At 40.7% G+C, this 8881-nt stretch overlaps 1 long non-coding RNA gene across 1 annotated transcript; it reads right to left on the bottom strand.

Annotated features, from left to right (window-relative positions):
- Positions 1–4141: 4141 nt before the first annotated feature.
- LOC142767621 (uncharacterized) lies at positions 4142–7533 on the bottom strand. Its single transcript, XR_012885056.1, has 2 exons — positions 7410–7533; positions 4142–6859 (listed from the first exon to the last, which is right to left on the bottom strand). It is a non-coding gene; the product is annotated as an uncharacterized LOC142767621 (long non-coding RNA).
- Positions 7534–8881: the final 1348 nt, after the last annotated feature.

Raw genomic sequence — 8881 nt, 5'->3', positions numbered from 1 at the left:
TGCTCTTTGTTTTATTTTGATTCCAATTAGGTAGATGTCTCAAAGCTTCCGAATCGACATGTGCGTAGCAAGGCAGTGACCTGACTTCGTACCTATCACTCGAGTGCAGCGATTCCGCGAAGTCACGTAGAAAGAGAGAGAGAGAGAAAAATACAGGAAATACAGAGTGCTTTACCAGTCTACGATCAGTTTGTAATCTCAGCAGATCGAGGAATAACGTTGCGAATCAATGTGCCACATATCACTATGCTAAGACGCCAGAACTTGTGGCTCTGCGCTGTTCCTTTGGTATTTCAGATCACAGGGGCTTAGAAAATAAGCTGTGTTTTCGGAATTGAAGCCGACTTCAAAGTTCATGCAGTCAGTTCTTAAACAAGGTTGCCACGAACAGCTAACGCACGAAATTGTCCAGCTGCATGACCACGTCACAGAAACAAGCTACGAGGTCAATTTTCAGTGGCTACCTGGTCATTGTGGAATCAGTGGCAATGAACGAACAGACAATGCGGCGCGCATATGTCACCGAGAAGAGCTTACCCTTCCAATTCCTCTATCAAAGGCTGATGCTGCAAGGGAACTTCTTCAAATAGCACGTAATCTTTGTCGGCTGGACTAGAACACCCCACTGTAAATCATACAAGACTCCACCAAATAAACCTTCTACTAGAACTTTGACCTTAGTCCGGACTTCGTCGACGTGAAGTGTCGCTTCTTTGTCGGCTTTGATTGGCAGTTTCCTTCACAAAAGCATATACCAACCTCATTGGAATGACCGAATGTGCGGAATGTGACGTCTGCGGCGCCGAAGAAGACATCGATCATATGCTATACCGTTTTTCTTGATTTTCCTCTGAGAGACAAGAACTTTCGAAGGCGTTGCCACAACTTGACGATAGTCCCTTCTCTGTGCGGAGGCAGCTGAAGAACCGTCCTCGTCTTTCCTCGGCTCACAAGGCAGTGAAAGGACCGTTGCGCTTTTTGAGGGCTACAGAGCTATGTGAAGGCCTTTTATTTTAGCACAATACCACATCTGCGTACGCGTCCGCCCATGTATTCACAATTTTATCTTGACTTCCTTTCTCATCCTCCCTCAGCTTTATACTCCCCTTTTCCAATCCCCCAACCTAGAGTAGCCAACCAGGCAAATGTCTGGTTAACCTCCCTGCCTGCTTTCTTGTTGTTCTTCCTTCCTTTCTTGCTACATGGAGAGCAGAATAAGAGAACAAACTGGAGAGATAGGAAAAGCCACACTTGAAAACACACTCACACAGCGAGTTGAACCACAGGCAGTCGCTCGACTATGCTCAAAAACTGCAGGAGATTTCGTGTCACTTACTAGGCTGTTGTGATGTGAGGCCAGGCTGCCAATATCCTTTTTAAGTAAAACATGGGTGATCATGTCATCAATGCGCACTGAAGAATCCAGCTATATACGTTGTTGCATTTGGAGACAGGACACCAGAGATGATAGAGAGGCGCTACCCAGTTGCCATTATCACACATGTGCGAATCTACCGTGGCATTTGGCTAGGTGGAACGAATCAGTGAGTGCTATGCCGAAACATAGCTGGCCGACAGAGTATTGATGCATCATGGCAGGAAATCCTTGCTGGCAGTTACAACCGTAGCGATGCTCCAGTACTTGTGCGTGATGATTGCGCTTAGTGGAGAATTGTTGGGTGTTAGCATAAGGATCTTCATTATCAAGCAGCGAAACACTCAGTTGTAACAAAGATCAGTGTGCATTCGCATATATTGTGTGGCATCAGCGCATCTTCGTGTTCAATGTAAGCCTTACTGTAAGCAAACGTACTTTCCGTGAAGACCAGGGGCCGAATTCACAAAGCTTTCTCTTTGGCTACGCATTTTCTTAGCCAAAAGTTCTCTTATCTGGAGGGATTACTATAGCGCGGGTATGAATTTAACTTATTCGGCACTTAAGAGGGCAAGGAGGACACACGATAGCTGATGAAACGACAAGGAAAGAAAGAAGTGTGTGCCGATGATATCACGGTAGCACGAAAAGTGTCTAGCATCGAGAGTATACGATGACAGCCAATGATTTGCTGCATCTAAGTTTCAGTTCCGCGAGCGTCTGCTACAGCGCTTACGGGATGCCGCGTACGTTGTAATAGGCGTTTTGGCGGGCTGTGCAAAGCCAAGCACTCGCCTTTCATCAACGACTGTAGCTAAAAACGAAATTGCTCGTTGGCCTTAAGTCATCGAGCAATCCATGCACTATCTCGCCAAGTACAAGTGAACAACACTCCAGGTGTACCACATAAATGAAACCACACATAAATCGATGCATGCAATGTTTGAAAATGTGCCTCGAATGTCTTCCCCTATTTAACGCGACCAGTTACCTTACACTTCATTGAAGCTGCGCTGCTACATAACTAATTCGGTGCAATCTAGCATGGTATAGTGGTGAACGTAAGGGTGTTTTGTACCTATAGTCAAAGGTAGCCTTTGTTACAATATTCCTATTACAAGACACATGAGCGACTTTGGTGCCTGCAGACGAATTGTGCGGAAATAGATAACAGCAGTAATCAAATGAAATTGTGAGCGCAATTTTGCTGGTTCCATGCACCGCAGCATTTTTATAAAGCCGGAATGCGAGAACGTGCATACGCTTACGCTTAGGTATATGTCTACGTAAAATGAGGGAGACTCGTCGGGAGGTGTCTCAGTGCTAATGCTTTTCACAAAACACGGTGCAAATATTTCGCCCAGCGTTGTTTGAGTGCGCAAAGCAAGGGACGTGTATACGAGTCGTGAGGTCGAGAGACGTTATCACAGGTGCGAAAAGGATGAAAAGAGAAAGAGACTCTCGTTTCGGCTTCGCGAAAGCTTGAAATTGATAGATAATAAAGACAATTTTCTGGCCCAGCAGACGTCAGGGAAAGTCTCCGCAAAACAGGGTCAGATGCTCGGAGAGCATAAAAAAGTGGAGTACGCGTTATATGAGAGTGACAGCCACTCAGAAAGCGAGATGAAGTGTGACTGTCCTTAGGTGTGAGAATCAATGCTAATTAAGAGAGTTGAGTTAATGAGCCAAAACTTTCCTAAATAACGATAATGAAAGCAAACCGAGCATTCATCTAGTGAAAGTGACACTAGTGACAGTGAACTCATAATAGTTGATTAGCGTTGTCACAGGCCGATATATATTTTTATTTTCTTATCTATATTTGGAAAACTATGAGAAGGTAGCGTACGTTAGAGCCGGCTATCCCAACGTCATGACAGTAATGTACAAGAATAAATAGCGCACGGTTATACAATCACACGTGACGGTTTCTATCTTCTAGTAACCTTGGGAAAACGCATTCTAACTATTTTTTCTATTTTTGACAAAGTTTCACGGGACGTTTTTGCATTTGGCTTCATTCGAAGGAATGACGATATATCAGCAATAAGGCGAACGCAAGCACTGCTGCAGTGGACGAGCGGTTACAGCGCTCAACTACAATCTAGGAGGTACTTGGTTCGATTCGCAGAATCACTGAGCACTTTTTTTTTTCAAGAGGTTGCCCGGCCTGACATTATGCGTGGTGGCGGGTACTAAATTTTTGAGAAGTAGGCTTTCGCACTTGCTTCTTTCACTCCCCTTTTGACCCAAAAGCGCTGTACTGTGCTCCTTCAAAAATTAAACAATTCAGGGTTCATAATTTTCTCCTCCATCCTCTCTTATCGCAAAAGTGTCCAGTGCTGAAATACCAATATCATACCTGGTATATTACTTTTCACGTGTTTGGATATTCGACCAGCAATCAGTCTTCACGGTGTTTTGAAGAAAATCTACACATGCAGTGAGCTAACTGCTTGCAGCCAAGTTGACTGCCTTTGTAGGGACACGCTTTCATGCTAATTTGGTGGGCATCATCACATGCAGCAAGACCAAAGAGCACGGACAGTTAGAGCTGATGCAAACAGAGTAATTAGTTTGTGTCTTCTCTCCTGCTATTTGTCATGCTGCACGCTTCAGTGTAATGTCGCTGTCAATGGCTAAAATGAACTATAGCAGTTAATCGAGTTCTGCTGAGAGGGTCCCGTATTGTCCAGAATGGGACAGAACAATGGCAATTTGATTTGTGTGATAAAGAGATACCCTGCTTTTGGCTACTAGAATAAATTTCTAAACTGAAGTTTATTTTTTATTAACAACAGTTCCAGTGCAGATGAAAGGTGCATGGACAAAAATCGTGTATTCAGCTTGACTAGGTTTGTGACCTTAATTGTAATTGCGAACCGGTATCACAGTATGCATAAATATCACACACATATACAACCACAGGTGATAGCTTGCTTATTCTGATTAAAATTGAAAGGTTGAGATTGACATATTCAACCAACGCAATGTGTACGAGATATGCCATGTAGAGTAGCTATGCTCGAAACTAATCTTCGCAGGTTCGTTCCATTTTACCCAATTTCTTGCCCATGACTGTAGGTTGGTAAATGAAACTTCTTCGAACACAAATATTCTGTGTAAGGTTACATTTATTTTTATGCAGTACAAAACAAATTGAAATGTATAATGGCTCAAAAGAGAAATAACTAGAAACAAATTCAGCCAAATCATTACCAAGCTTACTCACCAGTGATAAACGGATTCTCATTTAAAAAATACATACATACATACATACATACATACATACATACATACATACATACATACATACATACATACATACATACATACATACATACATACATACATACATACATACATACATACATACATACATACATACATACATACATACATACATACATACATACATACATACATACATACATACATACATACATACATACATACATACATACATACATACATACATACATACATACATACATACATACATACACTCAGGTGTAAATATTAAAATGAATGGCTATAAAACAACAATTCTAATACACTCATTTTGAATATACTACAGAAAGTAACTTACGAGAGATATCCACCGGCACTGTTATGTCTGAACACGGTGTTTCTCGAATTAACTCGCAAAAGCTTCATGCATAGTTTTCTGTTGCTGCCCAGTGACAAGCAGTTTTTATAAAAAACACAAGAATAAAGCCCTTGACAATGTCATGCTAAAGAAAAGGGCTGTGCATCAATATTTTGTACATGTCTGCAATATCACTCTGTTTATTTACATAGCTTGGCTCATTCACAACCCACTAACAAAGCATGTTAGGACACTTGGGCTGAAAGTTGACACAGCACGAGTAAATTCTAGACAAAACATGAATAATACAATTATAAGCTACTAAGCTCCTTGGTGCAAACAGTGTTTATATTGACAGCTATAGGTGCCATTTCGTTTCCCCAAAACACTTCTCAAAAGTAGAATCAACTTTATTTAGCTAAAAGTTTCTATTCTGGCGCGTCGTGGTGGCTCAACGGTGGAAGCGACTCTTTCGGCCAAGAAAACAAAGACCAATTATTTTTCCAGTTCGTGAATTCACCCCATGCTAACATTGAGGCAGCTGGTAAGAGTGCTTTTGGAGAGAAGAAACCACCACATTCCCACCAGTTGTGGCCTTGGGTAGCTACTTCACTTGGACAAAAATGATGAAAAACACTCCTCAAGAAGACTTCAAAGTTTGCACATCAACACAGTTCCCATACAGCTGTCTATTAGTCTGCTTGAAAAATATTGAGTTTACTGGTGGGCAAAGACTGTACACTATGTGAGGTGATGCTCCAGTGCACTGCATGTACGTCTTGCTGCTGGCCTCAACTGCGATGTTGCTCAGCACATATGTGTAAAATAACAACTAATAATATGCCACTGCAAAGTAATTATGTGTCATTTGCATGAAACAGGGACCACAATAAAAGAACATAACAACATTTGCCTTCACAAAGTTCAAAAAATGTAAATAAATTTCCACAGAGTTTTCACAGTTCATCTGAGGATAGTAATATTGATTGTAAACACATTCTTACTTCCACTAACAAACTATTTTAAGATGCCAGATTCAATATTAGAGTATACCAGCACTTTTGTAGGGCTGAACAATTGTACAGGCACCTAGAAAAACACAAGTGAATGCATGGTATAGCTACATATAAAAATAAGTACTTTTATTTCTAGTCTGAGTAGAGCTGCATAGATGATAAGTCACTTGCATTACATTATGAACAAACCTATCCGAGCAAAGTATACATTTAAAAAGTTACACTTACACAGTAGATAAGTAGACTGTTGAAGGACGGACAGGCAGTGGGATAATACCCAAGCACTAAAATCTTCTGTTAAGATATACTAGGAGTAGTGATGATCTACTTCCTTCCAAATAAAATAATCCACATAGATTCACTTCCCAGAGCTTATACACTCATGGCATCATTGGTGCTATACAAATGAGTGTACACTGAAGGATTACATCGACTAAGTACATGATTACTGCATCCATGGCTTTACTTCTTGTACTACAAAAAATGCAGACACAGTTACCATTGGCGACCATGGATGCTGTGATTTCTGGCATGTAAATGTAGAGGCACGCAGGCACTTAACACACATGTCAAAAACTTCAGCTCAAAAATATTTGCCCACTAACACTACAGCAGCTTTTAAATTAGTGTCATAGTTTGGTATCTTCTATGCAAAATTTAAATAATTTTGAATGCAAGCAAATGAACTGCGGAATAATGCACTGCTAAGAAGTTACGCAGCAGCTGCTCCTGACATCACAATGTGCTCTTTCTGCTGTTGTAAACTTTGAGCAGGAGAACAGTCACTGGCAGTCCCTTTATACTTGTTGGTCTTCTGTGCTCTGTTCTTGATACACTGTACATGACCGTGGAGCACCAAACCCCTTGTTACTGCTGGAACTTAGAAAAATACAGATCATTGTTACAACCATGCTACATGCAAGAGTGTATAGTTGTCAATTATGTGCTCATATTTACAGATATTGTATTTTCAGAAGCCAATGACAAGCCTCAACACACACACACACAAACAGTGAAGACTGAAAATATATTTAATATGATACAAGAGCAAAACTACAATGTTATAGATGAAGGCATGAAACTTCTGCCAGACATAAAAAGCCAATAAAGTTTCTTCTATTTTGACTTTACACTAGGTGCGAGAAACAGACCACAAATAATTTCACTAAGAAATACAAGTTAGACTGCATTCCAACGCAACAGCCAATGTTCCTAACTTTAAGGCTGTCTAACATAGCCAGCTCACCGTACTGCGTATAGGAGCAAATGGGCAGTCTAGAAGACACAAAGAACTTGTGGATTATGAGTGTGTTTGTTGCTGACATCTATTATTTTAAATGAAGAAAACCTTTCAAAAATGCACTTCATCAGGGGAAATAATCATACGCCACAAACACAACGGGCTCCTACAGGTGCCACCAACACTCACCATTATTGTTGATACCAGTGTCTTGCCGGATGGATATGCTGCGTCCTGCACAGAACACCAAAGGAGCGCTCCATGACCTGGATTGCATGTGTGCTTGCTGCATCGCTTTGCTGCTGAAATAGGCTAGCCACAGACAGAGAAATGAGAAGCCATGGCTTTGAAACACACTGAACGTCACCTTTAGAGATCAACAATGCATACTTAGGTCAGGTACAATTTGTAGAAAAATATATATCACTATGCAATCGTGGTGAACATGTTCGGCTGAAACATAGGCAACAGCACTGAGAGAGAAAAAGCTACATTAGGTAAAAGATGCAGTTACTGGCCCTATGTCATCTGAAGCTTCTTCAATAGGTCTTTCTCCTTACAAGTTGTGAACAGCCAGGCAACTTTCACCCACTTGCTATTTCCTTCCAGAGCACTTGATCCTAAGAGGGAGTCACAAGCTCGAGAGCTCAATAAGGAATCAAAGTATTTGTGCTCGTATCAAAGCACAAGCTTTTGAGCCTCACATTATTGGAGTTTCATTCATAAGCTGCAGGCTTTCAGCTTTCAACATTCTCAATTATCTTGCAATTTAGTTCTATAAATGTTGAATAAGAATTATGTGTAAGAATATTACAGGTATCCACTGAAAGCAACCATGCTTGGGTTTTCAATTTGTGCACAGTAAGTGGTGTTCACGTAATCGTATGTATTAAAGAAAAACTAACCTTGCAGCCAGCCGTTAGGCAGTTTTGTGCGCTCGAAGCTCCCAAGCAGATCGCAGTTCTTCCAGATGAGGCTGCCATGCATGCTTCCACGCCCCATCCGCTGAATGATAACAGTCCCAGCAGTGACATAGGCTTGCATAGTTAGGGAGAACGCGTCCTTCCTATTTTTGTACAGGTGCTCCAAGTAATGATGAGAATTGATGTGCCAGAATGTTCAACCGATGAATCACAGGACCTTAACAAACCAATCTCTGCGATCTGTGAAGAGCCAAAAACGAGATATTTAAAAACAATCATTAAAGCACTCACTTCTAATACTTATTTGAGGAAGCTATCACTTCGTTAATGTGACCAAAATCTGCTATAATCACTTTGAAATAAACTGAAGCCTCATGTAAAATTTACGTACCGCAATATATATGTCCTACTGAAGTATAGTACTAGCACAGTGGTAATCGTCTATAGAACTAATTTTCCAAAATAACATAAATTTTTTAGGTGCAACCAGTCTTCTGAAAAATAAATTCACATTAACTTTGCAACTATCAAACATGGTCAATCGACAGGCCCAACCTCATAATCAAACAAGAGCTCACTTGTATCAAATCACAAAAAACTTTTTATATATTTGCTCCATAATATATGTATGTATATAGCAGTAGTAGTATATTTTTCATGCTTCAACTTACCATAGAGAAACATTACATCTGATGGGCTTAAAAACTTGCACACGTTATAGAACTGCGTGAATTATAG

The sequence above is a fragment of the Rhipicephalus microplus genome, chromosome 7, assembly GCF_043290135.1.
Source record: "Rhipicephalus microplus isolate Deutch F79 chromosome 7, USDA_Rmic, whole genome shotgun sequence".
NCBI classification, from domain to species: domain Eukaryota; kingdom Metazoa; phylum Arthropoda; class Arachnida; order Ixodida; family Ixodidae; genus Rhipicephalus; species Rhipicephalus microplus.
The sequence above is the reverse complement of the archived record's forward strand: the minus strand, read 5'-3'. Positions and strand labels throughout refer to the sequence as shown.